Genomic DNA, 18689 nt, shown 5'->3' on the forward strand with positions numbered 1-18689 from the left:
TATTTTTTAACCACTTTGGCGGCACTTAGAACCTTAGTAATTCACTTAGAAAATTTTCTGTAACATACTTAAATCGTGTACCAAATTTCATTAAAATCGACCTAATAAATTTTGCATAATAAATTTGCAATCTAAATGTTTTTAAAAAAGTTCAAATTTTTTAAAATATTTCTGAACAAAAAGTAGACCATTTAGAAGTTGGCTAATTTTTTTACATATAAAGAGGTGCTCTACCTGTCTAATACACTTTATAGAATTAAAATCGGATTATTTAAGGGGCCCCAGCAATGTTTTAAATTTATAAACAATTTTTTGGCTTATAAACAAATAGCTTTGTTTAATAACAAAAAAATTAATTTTTAGCAATGCAAATAATTAAAACCGGTATAATTTGAGTTAAACTTTCAAATGCTGTCAGCAGAATTGCTATTTTATTTTTCAAACACACGTTATTCGCGTTCAAAAATTGCAATTTCTCGATTTTTTGAAAGTTCCACCGCGTTTATTTCGAAAACTATGCATCCTACGAAAAAACTTGTAAGAACATTTTTTGCTTAGAATTACCCAAAAAATAAAAAAAAAATGTTTTATTTTGCAAAAAATCAATTTTATGTAATTCCTCAAGTTCTTTGTTTATAACAATCTTATCGACATCCGGATCAACTGTTACCCAAAAAATTCGTGTTCTACGGGTCAAAATACATAAAAAACTTGGGTAAGTCCATCTAAATAAAAGAGCCCGTAGCACCCCCTCCTGGCCACAGCACTAATTTGTTTATAAGCCAAAAAATTGTTTATAATTTTAAAACATTGCTGAGGCTGCTTAAATAATCCGATTTCAATTCTGTAAAGTACATTAGATAGGTTGAGTACTTCTTTTATATGTAAAAAAAAAATGACAAATCTTTGAATGTTCTAGTTTTTGTTGTGCAACATATTAAAAAATTTTAATTTTTTAAAAAAAGTTTAGATTGCAAAATTATTATGCAAAATCTAGTAAGTCAATTTTAATGAAATTTGGTGTAACGGTTTTAGCACATTACAAAAATTTTCTAAGCGAATTAGGAAGGTTCCAAGTGTAACCTAAGTGATGGAAAATCATTGAAAAAGACAGGCTTGTTTTGCCCCCTTATTTTATATTTATTGCTATTTTGAAGCAATGGTGATAAATTAAGACATTTTTAACCGATGGCATCTGATATAAAATTTAATTATCTTTGTTTTATTCCTATAGGGCCTTGTTCTAAAATGAATAGTTTTTAAGTTATAAGCAAAAAATGTAGAAAAAAACGAAATTTTTAAATATTTTATTTTTTTTATTATTGTTCTGGGCATATTTGAGAAGGAGCATAAATCAATTATTATTAACGAAGTTATCACCTAACTTTATCCGCAAAAATCTCAATGCCACCTCTCACATCCACCTAAAAACAGATCCTTACTGGTCTATTATGCATGTAAAATTATTCAGACCTGTGACCCGAAGATTACGAAGATGAGGAAGGAGTGTAATCTTACAAAAAATTAATTAAGCAATCATGACAAAGCAAGTTATAAACATTCTTAATCTTGTTAAGAGATTTCATAGCCAGGCAAATTGCTGAGAAAGCACTGGAATATAATAATAAACCTGCATTTATGTGCTTTATAGATCTGACATCTGACCAAAACCTTGGATTGTGTAAGATTAGAAGATGTGTTAAGATTGCTAAAGGAGAAAAATCTGCCCAAGAAGATGATAAGGGTAATTATTAAGGACATTGTCTAGAATTGGCTAACATCGGAAGTAAAAACCAACTCGGGAATCTGAAAAGGAGATAGCTTGATCCCATTGCTTTTTAATTTAATAATGTACAAAATCAGAGGAGATATTAAAAGTATGGGAAAAGGATATAAGATGGCAGAAAAACAAATCAAAATCCTCTGTCATGCTGATGACGTAATCTTACACGCAATCTCAACAGCTAAGACCAAATTCCTGGTAGTGTCAAGGGGACCCATAAGATGCAAAATAGTAATTAACAACGAACTAATTGAACAAGTCTCGAAATTCGAATATCTGGGAGTCTAAATATGTAGTTCTGGAGACGTTAAAGAGAGCGTCCGAAAGCAAACAAATAAAGCCAATTATGTGTCAGGATATCTGACGGTGCGTTCATATTGGAGACCATCGGATCGTATCCTAGCCTAGAGCAAAGTATCGTACTCTTCATTTTCGTGAACGCTTGCATTTAAAATAATGCATCTGGCGATCGATAATATGGTACGAGCAGTACGAGCAATACTAGGGAGCGAGAGAGGGTTGGCGCCTCGTAGTGAGCACAGACTGAGAGATGGCATCTGGAGAAATAAAGATATGGGGCTGGAAGGGAACGTACGCATACACAAATCATGTGTAAGACCGATCATGACGTGCGCGATAGAAACAAGATGTGACACAGCAGAAAGCAAGAGCATACTGAGAACATCAGAAATGAGAATGTTAAGGTCAAAAACTAGGAAAACACTGAGAGACAGAATACTAAACAACAGAATAAGAGATATCTGCAACATACAAGACATAGTACGGTGGGGAAGACAGAGAAGACGAGAGTGGAATCAGCATTTGACGAGAATGTCAAGACACCAATAAAAAGGCCCTTTAAAAGGTGGCAAGACAGATGGCAGTCAACATCACAGCTACAAATACAAGCTCAAAATCGGTTAAGAACAGGTCAAGAGGCTTAATATAAGAAGAAGAAGAAGAAGAGATAAGAATACAAAAGAAAACATCCTATACATAAACAATATGTTCTTTAAAAAACCATATAAGAATGGATCTGGCAAAGCCCAAATGCGATGACAAAGAATGAAATAAATTATACATATTGTTATGATCTACTTTCTATTACTTTTATTTTAATTGAGTATTTATTTAATTAATTATTGAATTGACGCAAATCATACATAAACAATTAATAAAAAATCTCAGGGTGCCCTTTTGTCATAAAGATTAACTAAAATTAACTTAGGTTATACTTATCCTTTCTCGTGGCTTCAGTATCTCTTAGTTGATCCTTACCGGGATAAAATAGGAAAAGGAAATAAATAGAAAAATCATAAATAAGCACATACAAATACCTTTATTATCAAAAGCAATGCTCTGAAAATCTATCAATTAAATCCTGTAGGCATAATTGTCCAAATGAAACTTTTACCATATAATTAATCTAATTTAAACAAATATTTATCGCTTTGTTCCTGATACCATTTATAAAATAAACTAAACAAAACAAATTTAGGTATTTGCAAAACTACTTATACTTCCTATTAAATGATTGAAATGTTGGAACCTTAATTCATATGCTTTTACGCAAATATTTTAACTTCTGATTATAAAGAACATATATCACATAAGTTATTGACTGACCTTTTTGATTCATACACAATGATGTCTCCTCTTGACCCAAACAGCCCTTCCTTGTTGATTATGTTAGGCTACCAATCAAAGCCCTCTCCGTTCTCAGCATCAATCCAGCAGCATACCAGCAACTATTTCTCCAAAACACAAGCCAGGCCGCTTTTGACCAGTACTCGTTCAATAAACTCCAAGACTCTCTCCTCTCTTTCCCTCAATAATAATCTCCTGAGACCCAAGTATCTTTTTTACTTGGTGTCACAAATAATTTTAATAACTATAGTTCTTGTAACTTACTCTCTTGGACTTTACAGAATCAAAGAGGTTTTTCTTCTCAATTTGATTTGACTCTCGTTCCACTTTTTAGCTACTCTCCACTATCAAACAACCACTAGTACTTGCTTCTGAACTATACGCGAAAACTTTCGACTGCCTTTCTCGGATGCCGACCACACAATGATGTTTCTTTTCCAAACTGTCTCAACATTCAAACTTCCCTTTCCCCATTCCAAATTGCTAAACCAATCAAAAAAAATTATCTTTTTCATTCGAAAAAACCAGGCATTCTTTCAAACAATACTTGTACTCATCCTAATCACTTTCCGGAAATTATACAAATACTCTTGTGCTTAAACAAAACAGACTTAAAATTTCAAATCTCTCTACCTTTATTTTCCTAAAAACTAATAATTACAGCTATCTGTGGATCTTACCTTTCCCGTAACAAACAATCTTTTTAAATTATAATCCGAAATAAATTGTATTTTCACTTCACTTTGTTTACAAATGTCTTTAAGTCTTCAGGGAAAAACTCATTAAGGAAAGACCCACTGCGTAAAAGCTACCTTCTACTAAATAGTTACAAATCAATATACAGGGTGTATCAAATTTATGTGCCCGCGTTATATTAAAAAATTAAAATTTTTACTCTATCTTTGATTGATAAAGTGATACATAATAATATATGTTATAGTCAAAGCCCGAATTTCAGGCACTCCTAGGTTTGACTAGGCAATCCTCAGGTCTGACTGACGGTCTTAGTCGAAGCCCGAAATAAATTACAGTTTCGTCCTTTGACTAGTCAAACCTAGGAGAAACCTGGTCAGGCAAAGGTCGCAATTTAATTTTATGAAATTAGCTATAGTCCAGGAACCAAAGCTTTTCACCTTGCATTTTTTACAGAATGGATCAATTTGCTTGAAAATTTGAGAAGAAGTAGTGGATAGTCCATGGATCAAAATATATATAATGCCGACAGGCGCTTTTACCATGGGGGTGGTTGCCACCCCATCTCAGGGGTGGAAATTTTTTATTATGTTTGGACCGCAAAAGTTAATAAAAACATTCATTCTAAGCAAGAAATGTTCTATACATTTTTTTGATAAAATTAATAGGTTCTGATTTATTCGCTATCGAAGGTGTTAGTTTTATATCTAAAAAATCAATGGTTTTCGATGCTATACTCATTTACGATTCACTCAATTTTTGCCGTAGAACAAATTTTGTCAAGCCAAGTTCTTGGGAATGAAATTACCTACAATTTCATATTTAAACATTTTTTCGTATCTCTGATGCTAATCTTTCTATTCTGAAGAAAATGGCATTTTTTTACCAAATTGCAAACATTCGTTATCCGCTTTAAACTTCAGTTTTTTAAAAACTAATCATTCTAAGCCAGTAAAACTTCTAGAATCTGTTAATAATACATAAATAAAGAAGAACAAATGAGGCCAATGACTAAAAACGACGCTAACTTACATTATTATTCTTCCAATTGGATTTCTCCTTATTTTTTTTCAAAAAAATATATTGATTTTTTAACCGTAACTTTCTTATTTTTTATCTTAGAAAGTTCTTTAAAAAAGAATTTTTGTAGGCTTTTACAAGATCTATAAGGCTATTAATATTAATTTTTTTTTTAAATTCTCAGTCACACAAAAAGGTGGCACTGAAAGGGTTGGTAAAGGTGGTTTTTGCATGATATTATAAGTTTTAATTGTCAATAGCTCACTCAATTTTTGCCATAAAAAAATTTTTGCAACCAAGTTCTTGGGGATTAAATAAGCTACAATTTCATATTTAAATATTTTTTCGTATCTCTGATGCTACTCTATCTATTATGAAGAAAATGGCATTTTTTACCAATCTACAAAAACTCGTTATTCGCTTTTAACTCCATTTTTTTTAAACTAATCATTCTAAGACGATCAAACTTCTAGACCCTATTAACAATACATAAGTCAAGAAAACCAAATCAGGTCAATGACAAATTTTAATTAGGGTGGTGATTAGGGGATTGTTTACGATCACGTTTTTGCTGAAAAAATAGAGACTGGCATTCGTTTCATTATGTCACTTAATTTTTTTACTAGAAATTTTTTTTATATCTGGAGATACATATTTTTAAATACAAATCCTTTGACTTTGAAACTACAATATTTAGCATTTGACGAAGAAGAGCCAACATATATTGAAGTATAGCTCGATTACTATTGGTCTTAAAGAAAATAAAAAAAAACGGTTTTGTTTATTTTTTCAAAAGGTACATTTTTGTTAAGTTATTAGCAGAAAACTGATTAAAAACATTGATTTTTTCGATATAAAACTAACACTTTCGATAGCGAATAAATCGAAAACTATTAATTTTATCAAAAAAATGTATAGAAGGTTTTTTGCTTATAATGAATGTTTTTACCAACTCTTGCGGTCAAAATGTAATACAAATTTTCAGCCCCGAGATGGGGTGGCAACCACCCCATGGTAAAAGCGCCTGTCAGCATTATATAGATTTTGATCCTTGGACTATCCACTACTTATGTTCAAATTTTCAAGCAAATCGATCAATTCTGTAAAAATTGCAAGGTTTTTTCGTATATTTGTCCTATTTTAAGCTTCATTACTTGGACTACTATTAAAATGTCGTAATTTGTTAGATTAGGTTTAATAACAAGTCATTTTTTTAATTTTAATGTTTATTATTTTATATTGTCGTAATTAAAATAAAAAAAATTGAAGGCACTCGTGGGAGTGCCGACAGAAGTGAAAACTTCTTATAATAAATAAATTACGAGCTCAATGCTTTTTCCCCGTCCAAAAAGAAATGCTACACTATCAAATACGCAATGCGTATGCCCTACGCTATTTATATATGCATACACATAATTTTTATATACGTACAAAATTTATTTCAGAGAAGTGATAACGGTCGCAAATTCAATATTTTTACCCAATCCAAGGAGTGTACAACGTCCCTAAAGAAATTTTCAATTAAAAAATTTTTTTCGTCCAAGCGATGACGGTCGCTAATTTAATACTTTTTCCCCATCCAAAAAGTGCACAACGTCCCTCAAGAAGTCTGCACTTCAAATATTTATTTCGGCAAAGCGATGATGGTCGCGATGACGGTGGCTAATTTAATATTTTTCCCATCCAAAATGTGCACAACGTCCCTAAAGAAATTTTCAATTCAAAAATTTATTTCGTCGAAGCGATGACGGTCGCTAATTTAATACTTTTTCCCCATCCAAAAATTGCACAACATCCCTCAAGAAGCTTTTACTTCAAATATTTATTTCGTCGAAGCGATGACGGTCGCTAATTTAATACTTTTTCCCATCCAAAAAGTGCACAACCTCCCTAAAGAAGTTTTCACTTCAAAAATTTATTTCGTCGAAGCGATGACGGTTGCGATGGCGGTCCCTAATTTAATATTTTCCCCCACCCAAAAAGTGCACAACGTCCCTAACGAAATTTTCACTTCAAAAATGTATTTCGTCGAAACGATGACGGTCGCTAATTTAATACTTTTTCCCCATCCAAAAATTTCACAACGTCCCTCAAGAAGTTTTTATTTCAAATATTTATTTCGTCGAAGCGATGTCGGTCGCGATGACGGTCGCCAATTTAATACCTTTTTCCATCCAAAAAGTGCACAACGTCCCTAAAGAAGTTTTCACTTTAATAAATGTACGTACAAAATTTATTTCGTCGAAGAGATGACGGTTGCGATGACGGTCTCGAAATAAATCCTTTTTCCCCATCCAAAAATAGGTTTTACATTTATTTTAAATTTAAATACTTCTATACAATTTATGTATACATAATATAGATACGTACAAAATTTATTTCGCTGAAAAGATGACGGTCGCGATGACGGTCGCGAAATAAATCCTTTTTCCCCATCGTAAAATAGGATTTACATTTATTTTAAATTTAAATACTTCTATACAATTTATATATACATACAAATAATATATAGCATAAGCGATGACGGTCGCAGTGACGGTCGCGATGACGGTCGCGATGAGGGTCGCGATGACGGTCGCGAATTCAATGATTTTTCCCCTATCCAAAAATCACACAACGTCCCTAAAGAAGTTTTCTTTTCAAAAATTAGTGTTTATTCTCACATGTTGAAGCATTATGGCATTTATGCCTGGTTGTACCAACAGATTTTAAGCTTAAGATGTGCCTTAAGCTCAACTTTCGAAGCACACGCGTTGCACCATTGAGTTTTGGATCAATTTTCAGCTTGTCACAATGGATGTGGAATGGACCGATAAGAATAAAAAAGAATGTGTGTGTACTTTGTACGCACGTAAGAAGTTATACTTCTATTATAATATAATTTCAACCAAAGGAAGACAAATCCAAAGACACAAAATTATAATAAAAACCTTTTAAACCACTTTTTTCAAATTGTGCAAGTTGTATTATTAATATTAATGTTTAGTCCAGAAAGCCACTGCGCATCCGCTAGGAAAAATATTCTAATTCGGATTTTTTGCACAATCTTACTCAAAAAGGACTCCTTTTAATAAATTTGCATGTTGCCAGGACCAAAAGGTGGTCAAAAATTTTTTAAACGTTTTTTTTTGTTTTTTTCCTAAAATTATTTTTTTTGCATGGAAAAAAGTTTTTTTATGTTTTTTGGATCATTACAAACAAAAAAGGTCTTTAGTGACTTTTCTCTAAAAATGATAGTTTTTGACATATAAGCGATTAAAAATTGAAAAATTTCGAAATCGGCCATTTTTAACCCTCAAAAACTATGTGAAAACTGAAAATTTTAATGTTGCCAAGGCAGGTAGATATTCTTTAAATATCGATTGATAAAATCCCGAAGAGTTTTTTGCAATACAATATTCAAAACTCCTTTGTTTTTTAATTGCTAATCAAGCGTGCGCGACACTATTTTCCACCGACAGTATGGTGCAAATGAAAGGAATAAATTCGTTATTTCGTATACCGGCGACTTTAAGGAGAAATCCCGAAATAGGTCGATTTTTATTTTTAAGTTATGATATTGCGGCATATGGTATACTAGTGACGTCATACGTCTGGGCGTGATGACGTAATCGATGATTTTTTTAAATGAGAATAGGGGTCGTGTGGTAGCTCATTTAAAAGGTTCTTCAATTCTCTATTCAGTAATGTAAACATTTACATAATTATTTGTACAGGGTGTCCTTCTACTTCTATTTTTGTCAAATAATTTAATTTAATAAAAAATTGTTGGACACCCTGTATAAAGAATTATGTAAATGTTTATATTACAGAATAGAGAATTGAAGAACCTTTCAAATGAGCTAGCACACGACCCCTATTCTCGTTTAAAAAAATCATCGATTACGTCATCACGTTCAGATGGATGACGTCACTAGTATACCATATATGCCACAATATCATAACTTAAAAATAAAAATCGACCAGTTTTATTTATCATATTATTTATCGATAAAAAATATCGAATTTATTCCTTTCATTTGCACCATACTGTCGGTGGAAAATAGTGTCGCGCACGCTTGATTAGCAATTAAAAAACAAAGGAGTTTTGAATATTGTATTGCAAAAACTCTTCGGGATTTCATCAATCGATGTTTAAAGAATATCTACCTACCTTGGCAACATTAAAATTTTCAGATTTTCACATAGTTTTTGAGGGTTAAAAATGGCCGATTTCGCAATTTTTCAATTTTTAACCACCTTTTGGTCCTGGCAACATGCAAATTTATTAAAAGGAGTCCTTTTTGAGTAAGATTGTGCAAAAAATCCGAATTAGAATATTTTTCCTAGCGGATGCGCAGTGGCTTTCTGGACTAGTTAATAAATGAAATATAAATATTTTGACGTTTCACAATTTGACAATTCACTTTTAACTGCAGTGCCTTAAAAATTTTAAAGCACTAGTGCCTTAAAGTAGCATTTTTAACGCTCCTGTGGAGTCCTAAAAATTGCATTTTTAACACGTTTGTAGAAAAATATATTTAAAAACACTAATATATTCTTTTCACTCCTTTTCTGGACTGATACATACATAAATTAAAACATTTTGAAGTATAATTTCAAAAATATAATATGAAAACTATTTAAAAAGGCAGTATAACTATTAACTTACCTTTGTTGTTTCTCTTCCCACAAATTTTAAAACGCAACAACCATACATAACCAAACCGTCAATCGTCCAAACCACAGCTGCGCTACAGCTGCTATATTGGATAATTTTTGACATGTCATTTGAACACCCAATCAGAACAAAGTTATAATGCGCATGCGCCGGGATCGTAGGTTTTAACATATAAAAATTCACCCTCATATCGCGCGTAAAGAAATATAACTTCAAAAATTATGGTGCAACGTAAGAGATACTTAAGTCATCCATACCTACAAGTTAAGGTTAACTAAACTGGAGCTTAAGATATGTTGGTGTAACCAGGCATTAGAGTTGCACAATACGTTAGACCTTTTACACTTACGTTATTTGAAAGAGCATTTCTTATCGCAGTAGCATTTTATAAATCTTTGTCCTCCAAATTTAGAATCTTTTGCACTAATTTCTCTTAAAGACAGAGACAGCTTAACTTCTGGAACATCTTCGAAATTAGGAAATTTCTCTTTGCATTCTCTTATTTGATTTCTTGAAAAATGTCTGTTAATTGTTCCGTATTTTGTACCAACTCTATATAAACTGTCAATTGTTTTATCTTGTATGCTACTCAAAATATCTCGAGCATCCTCTTTGGCTTTATCAAATCTGGGGATAGGTATTGTTACAGTTTTTCCGATCGAAATTGGAGGACATTGTTTTTACTTAATTGTTTCATAGCATTAGCCTGGGCATGAAGACCTTCAATCGCATTTCCTTTATATATTTTAATCTTTTCTGTCTGTGCACAACGCATGCTCGAACGCGTGCCAAGGAGATACTCGAAATATTTTGGGTATCATACAAGATAAAACAATAATTGACGGTTTATATAGAGTTGGTACGAAATACGGAACAATAAACACACTTTTTTCAAGAAATAAAATCAGAGAATGCAAAGAGAGTTTTCCTAATTGCGAAGATGTTCCAGACCTTAAGCTCTTTCTAAGAGAAATTAGTACAAAAGATTCTAAATTTGGAGGACAAGTATTTATAAAATACCACTGCAATAAGAAGTGCTCTTCAAAACCATGTAAGTATAAAAGGTCTAACGTATTGTGCAACTCTAAATGCCATGACGCCTCAACATGCGAGAATAAACACTAATTTTGTTATTTTAATTACGACAATATAAAAATAACAAACATTACAACTAAAAAAAAAACGTTATATTAAACCTAATCTGACAAATTACGACATTCTAATAGCTGATCGGGGTTTGTCTAGTCATCCTCTTGGTTGTAGTTTTCTTGTACCACTTCCATCTGAAGCTCGTCATTACCTTCCTGCCTCTCATTTAGCAGTTCCTCAAAATGCTCTCTCCACATATCCAGTTTTTCTTCCTTGTCTCCTATTAGGTGCCCCTCTTTGCTCCTGTAATATTTTTGTCCTCTTGAATACTGTTCTTTACTTCTTTTTGCTTCTTGGTCGAAATTTCTAATGTTCTTATTGATATAGTGTTGCTCAATATCTTCAAGCTTTCTACTTATGTGTTCCCGCTTTTAATATCTACACATTCCTTTTGTGTTTCTTGTCTCTTCTTCATATTTCTTTCTATTTTTTCACTTGGCTCATCTATCATTCTTTGCCGTGCCTGATTCCTTTTCTCCAAACTTTTTCTACAGTCATCATCGTACCATTATTTTTCCTGTTTTCTTCTTACTTGTCCCAGGTGCTTACTTGCTGATTCCTTCAAAGATTCCTCGATTTCTGTCCACTCCGTGTCTATATTGTCAGGGTACTGCCTACCTCTAAGCTTGTCTGTATATAATTTCTGCTTAAAAGTTCTTTGCAATGTCCTCGTTGTTCAATTTAGCAACATCGTATTTTTTCCGACTTTCCAATTGACATCTCGGTTTCGGCATACTTTCTCTTATTCATATCAGCTCCTCGATAGCTTCTTACATCTGTTATTTGTTTCGCATGTTTAGCTTCAATCAAAATATGGTCAATTTGATTTCTTGTTTGGCCATCTGGTGAAATCCATGTCTCTTTATGTATTGCCTTATGATCAAAGTATGAACTCATTATTCTCATATTATTCTCCTGTGCAAAACCTTTCAGCATCTTACCGTTGTCGTTACTTTCCTGGTGCTTACTCCTTCCACCTGTGGCCTTCCTGTACCTGTTCTCATTACCCACTTTAGCATTAAGGTCCCGTAAAATTATTTTAACATCATACTTTGGTATTCTATTGTGAACACGTTCTATATTATCATAAAATTCATCTTTTGTTTCTTGATCTTTGGTTTCTGAAGGGGCATGCACATTTAATAAACTTGGCTTTCTAGTCTTACCTCTTATTCTCAGCATACAGTTCCTTTCCGATAAAGCTTCAAAGGCTACTACGACCCGCTGCAGCTTCTCACTCACCACAAAACCTGTACCCAGCATTTTATTGGCGCCTCCACTATTGAAAAAACTGTAACCGTCCACTGTTATCACACTGTCTCCCTTCTGCTTCGTTTCTTGCATGGCTAACACATCCAACTTATACTGCTTCATCACTGTGACTATCTGCTTCAAAGCACCAGCTTCATACGTACTCCTCATGTTATAAGTTCCTACTCTAAGAATGAGCACATTGTTTCTCTGTTTTCCCCCTCTTACTTTGCCATTCTTGTGTTCTCTAAGATCCTTGTTCATAGCGGATTTATTGTCATCTTGTTTTTCCCTCTACGCGGACTCCCCTAGTTTCTTGGTTGGTCCAACTTTTGGTCCTTTCTGTTCCATCTCCAAGTTTTTCCTTCTATTATGAGCTTCCTGAACCCCAGCTTCACTGACTTGCCCTCTCTCCTAGCTTCTTGAGCTTTTTTTCCATAATTCGCTCTTCATCTCCATTTCCGCTACTGTTAGATCATCATTTATATAAATTCGTTCTTTATTAAAATCCTTTAGTTTTTTCTTATTTTCCATTACCTTCCTCTTGTCCGCGGTTTCCAAGTGCAGTAAACATTTCTCCTCTCCCACTTTTACAGCTGTCTTAATATCCACTTTTATATTCATAGTCTTCTCAATCATGTTTTCCATTACCTCTTTTAAAATGTCTGAGTGATGCGTATCTATCTCAACACCGGTTATAATCACGTTGTCTTTTTTGCTTTCTTTCTCTAAATACTCAACTCTACTTATTAAATATCGTACATCTCTTTTAGCTTGATCATTCTCTTTTTTAATTTCTTCGTTTCCTTTCACATTTTTTTTTATTTTCTTCTCTCAATATTCTAATTTCTTCTGCATAAATTCCTTGTTCCTTTTTAATATCCTTCACATCGGATGCTAAATCTTCCAACAATTTCATCACCCTGTCCATTTTTCTTTCATCCGACGATATTTCAGTAACTTCTCATACTCCCCCGGTACAAAAAACTTAACACGATAGCTTAAAAGGAGCTCGTAAATACATAAATAAAGAAGAAGAAATAAGGCCAAGGTCTAAAAACACCGCCAACTTACATTATCCTTCCAATTGGATTTCTCCCCATTTTTTTTCAAAAAAATATATTGATTTTTTAACCGTAACTTTTTTATTTTTTATCTTAGAAAGTTTGGTAAAAAAGAGTTTTGTAGGTTTTAACAAGATCTATAATTTTATTAATATTAAATCTTTTTAAAATCCTCAGTCGCAAATAGACGTGACTTGGAAAGGGTTGGTAAAGGTGGTTTTTGCATGTTATTATAAGTTTTAATTGTCAACGGCTCACTCAATTTTTGCCGTAGAAAAAAAATTGCAAACCAGTTTCTTGGGATTAAATAAGCTACAATTTCATTTTTAATAGCTATTTGTATAACAAGGGAGGAAAGTGCTACTTTTCCTCCCGAGAGTGAAGTTTACTGCCCGACGCGTAGCGGAGGGCAGTAATCATTCAAGGGAGGAAAAGGCACTTTACTCCCATGTTATACATATAGTTTTTCCACCTTCCTCAAATAACAAGTCATTTTTTCATTTTTACTTAATTTATTTATGTAACTAACCAACAAAATTTATTAGAACTAAAACTAACAAGTAGGTACAATATAACTGTCAACTGTCAAATATAAGTCAAATTATTAATGTAAACATTGTTAAATCAAAATAACAATTTACTGTTTTTTACCATTCTGCAAAATACAGGGTGTTTTATAAATAAACGTTAAAATGTATATAATTCATGAATGAAATACCATGACCTCACTTTTACTTTTCCTCCCTAGGGAGGAAAAGTACTTTTCCGCCCTAGGGAGGAAAAGTACAACTTTGTACCGAAAGTATACTTTTCCGGACCTGATTGTAGGGAGCAAAGTTGTACTTTTCCTCCCTAGGGAGGAAAAGTAAAAGTGACGTCATGGTATTTCATTCTATTGACGCACTGTACAATATCTATTTTCTATTACGTAAGTATCTATACATTTTAACGTTTATTTAAAAACACTCTGTATTTTGCAGAATGGTAAAAAAACAGTAAATTGTTATTCTGATTTAACAATGTTTACATTAATAATTTGACTTATATTTGACAGTTGACAGTTATATTGTACCTACTTGTAAGTTTTAGTTCTAATAAATTTTGTTGGTTAGTTACATAAATAAATTAAGTAAAAATGAAAAAAATGACGCCTAGATGGCGTCACTAGTATGATATATATGCCAAAAAATCGTAATTTAAAAATAATATTCGACCTGTTTCGGAATTGTTCCTTAACGTAAGCGAAATAATGAATTTATTCCATTTGGCTTTGGCACACTGTATGTACCAAATCTGTGGTACATATTACGATGATCTGTCATATTTGAAGGAAAACGAAACCACACGTTCTAGTGTATCAAATATAGAGAATGACGATGATTCTTATTATGGCAACGACAATAATACCCAAAAAGACGAGGATGTTATATTTTACAAATAGATTCGTTTCATCAGTGGCGCACATAGAATGTTCCTCTGGGGGGTTGGTTTGGGCATCGAATTTTTTTTTATTGTTTGTGAAAGAAAAGTTACATTTTCTTACTATCTTTTATAATTTATTTTTTTATGCCCTGGGAGGGGTTAAAACCAAACCCCCTGGATGCGCCACTGCATTTTATCTTCGAGCAAACTACTAAACAAAACTGAAGTGTGTATCATTTTTGTTCGTCATTTTTGTTCGAACAGACTTGCTCGTCGAACAAAACTCTCGAGCAATAAGACAATTTGTGGGCCCCTTAACAAATACTTTATAACATTTTTAGTTCGTCAGTTTGTTGTTGTCTAGCATAATAATCAGTAGTAATTGCACAAGAGCTCTAAAATTCTATATTAATTTTAGAGATCGAGTGCAATTTGTTGCGATTATTTCATGAATAAAACTGTTCAAAACCAAAATTTTAATGTAATTTATTTATGTAAGTACGAATTAGTACAATTAAACAAACAGTTGTTATAAATATTAATTTGACGGTTGAAAGTCATCATTTTTATAATTTTTAAAACATTAATTGTCATTAATGTCACTGAATGTATTTTTTCGTAGCAACGAAGGGCATCTGACGTAATATACTTGACGACGGGAAATTATCAAAAATTATCGATTTAATTTAGATTTCTGCAGCTTTCTATTGGTCAGAATCTCCTATGAATGGAATAATCTGTCCAACCATTTTTAATTGAAGGCGACTCATCTACAAATTGAACTGAGAACTATCGGCAACAATGTTAAATTTTAGAACTAAATTTATACCGGGGGCATTTTTATTGTGTATCCTTTGCCAATGTGGATAAGTGAAACAATTAGATGAGTTCATAAAATTTGCCTCGGTAACAATGTACCTCCAGCCGATGGGTCAAATTTACAAGTGGCTAAGTTGAACAAATTCCTTGAATACTGTGAATCATTGGTAACCTTATCAATACTTCACTGGTTTATATATTTATGTCCGTCGAAGGGTGAGAATTCTTTTTACTCGTCAACAAGTGGTCCTTATCCGCATAGACGTCGACGTGGGGTGTTTTGTTTTTTGTGACATGGGAATAAGCCACAATTTAAGTTTTAAATTAAAATTTGACGTTTCGATTTCCAACTTGTTGGAAATTATTATCAAAATACACAACTTTAATAATTTAAACAAATTTTGTTTTTGTTGCTTGGTAAAAAATTCTTCTCTAATAATTTAATTTTATCTTACTCATTCATATTGACAATTCAGACATAATATATTATACATTTTAAAGTAGATTTATTTATTAAATCTTAATCTTCGATTCATTGTCTTCACTCTTGTTCGTATTCTCACTCTCTTTTCTTTCGTTTACTTGATTAAAAGAAATGCTCCACCATCTTTCTATTTTTAGTAGGCGTGTAAATTGGAGATATTTTTTTATGTTTTTAAAACTTTGAAGCAAAAATTGCAGCGAGATTTGTTATTAGTTCATTAAAATGAAACCAAACATTGCTTTTTGGTGGTGATATTTACCATTATTCTTTCACGTTTTAATATCTGTAAAATAATATTCATGCCGTTCCCAAAGATCAAGGATAGTAAATGAAACTCAATACTTATTATAAACACACATCATAATGACAATTTAAAGTAAAAATTGACCTTGAAATACTGTACGTATAGGTACTCTCTATTAATACAATTTTACCTTATTTATTATTTTACCTCGAAAATAAGCCCACTTTGAAAATTCAATTTATTTGACGTTTTGACTTCCACTTCGGAAATCGTTATCAAAATACGAAATATTAATACCTATCACTTTCAGAAGTGGAAGTCAAAAATATGCCAAAATGCAAAATTATTTGGCAAATAAAATAGTGTATATATAACTAATATTGGATATGGTATTGTATGGTGCAAATGTCTGGAACAAATTCGTTATTTCGTAAACCAGCGACAGTTAGGATAAATCCTGAAACAGGTCGATTTTTATTTTTGAATTATGATTCTTTGACATATATGTATATCATACTAGTGACGTCATCCATCTGGGCGTGATGACGTAATCTATGATTTCTTTAAATGAGAATCGGGGTCGTGTGCTAGCTCATTTGAAGGGTCATTCAATTATCTATTCAGTAATATAAACATTGATATAATTGCTTATACAGGGTGTCTAAGAAAAATTATTAATTCAAAATACATTCTAACGCTTTCAGAAAATTCAGAAAATAGAAAAAAATGTTTAATTCAGAAATAAACATTGTTTTTCCCTTAAATTAAATAATATTCAAATTGTCAAGGGGCAGATGGGTGGCAGCTCGAACATTGAAATTAAGCGAAAAACAATGTTTATTTATCAAAAACCATTTTTTTTGTCTTCTGAAAGCAATAGAATGTATTCTAAATTATATAAATTCCATGTCTTCTTCTTTTTTTTTGTGTCAATTTAATTCAAAAAAAAATTTTTTGAACAGCTGGTATAAATAATTATGTTAATGTTTATATTGCTGAATAGAGAATTGAATAACCTTTCAAATAAGCTATCACACGACCTCTATGGACATTTGAAAAAATCATCGATTACGTCATCACGCCAAGATGGATGACGTCACTAGTACGATATATATCTAAAAAAATCATAATTTAAAAGTAAAAATCGACCTGTTTCAGGATTTTTCCTTAAAGTCGGTGGCTTACGAAATAACCAATTCATTCCGAACATTTGCACCATACTGTATGTAATTGCATAAGATGCCACAAAGAAATAGATTCAGAAGAATATTTACTTTATTTTGTTAGACAACTAGAAAATATCTGTCAAAACACACATGATAATTTAATAATTACATCGATCTTAGATTTAACTTTTACGTAATTACTTACGTGTATAAATAAGTAATAAATAATTAAAATATTATTTTGGTACGCCACTGCAAAGTTGACAAGAGATCTATCGGTGACTGGCTTTAAGTGCGATGTTGCCAATGAAACACCTTTAATTAAAAATAGTTGAAGATACATAACCTCCTTATAAGCTTCAACTGCTAATCAATGGTAGGCAACCAACACAACATGAGCAACCGTTATTTATGACAGAATTGGATAAAATCTTGTCATCTAGGTCTTTTTGAAGATCTCTGACCCGGCAGTAGGAAGGAGGTGTTGTTTTTTAATGCTTTGTTCTGATGTCTGGTTGAAACAACTCTTACATCCAAATCGGTTTTAATAGATACTTGAAGAGAAGCAGTTTGTTATGTATAAATAATTCAGAGTTTCTTTCCTAAAAGACAGTATAACTTTTTATTCGATGCAAAGCTATTCACGGTTAGCTTAGGTTTTTTTCAGTGGCAGAATACTGTGCACCAGTATGGCTAAGTAGTGCATATAGATACAAACAAAATCGATGTCCAACTTAATCAAGCCATGACAATAATCACTGGAACAATAAAATTAACCAGAGTGAGATGGCTGCCTACTTTTAAGTAATATTGCTCCACCAGATATATGCCGTACAGCAGCATTAGTGAGAGAGTCCCAGAAAATTGTAGCCAACGTGCAATTAACAATCCATCAAGACATACCAGCCATCTCAAAAGACCACCTGCGACTGAGATCTAGAAATCCTCCAATCAGATCTGCCCGAAAAATTGGTGATTCCTATGATATACATAGACAATGGTCAACAAGATGGATTCCAACAATAGCAGCAGACTGTATTCAGATATCCGTCCCAAGGCTTATTAATCGCATACGTACCGGACATGGTAAATGTGTCTGATTCTCTGTTCAAATGGGGTCGTGCGGAAAATCCACAGTGCTAATGCGAATCACCTAGACAAACCATAAGCCATTGTGTTTCAGACTGCCTAAATTGTGCCTACCGTGGAAACCTCTAGGACTTTGTGGAATGCTCCTCAGAAGCAATTGAATGGCTATGCAAATTGAACATTAATATTTAGGTTCAT

This window comes from Diabrotica virgifera, chromosome 4, assembly GCF_917563875.1.
Source record: "Diabrotica virgifera virgifera chromosome 4, PGI_DIABVI_V3a".
In the NCBI taxonomy this organism is placed as follows: domain Eukaryota; kingdom Metazoa; phylum Arthropoda; class Insecta; order Coleoptera; family Chrysomelidae; genus Diabrotica; species Diabrotica virgifera.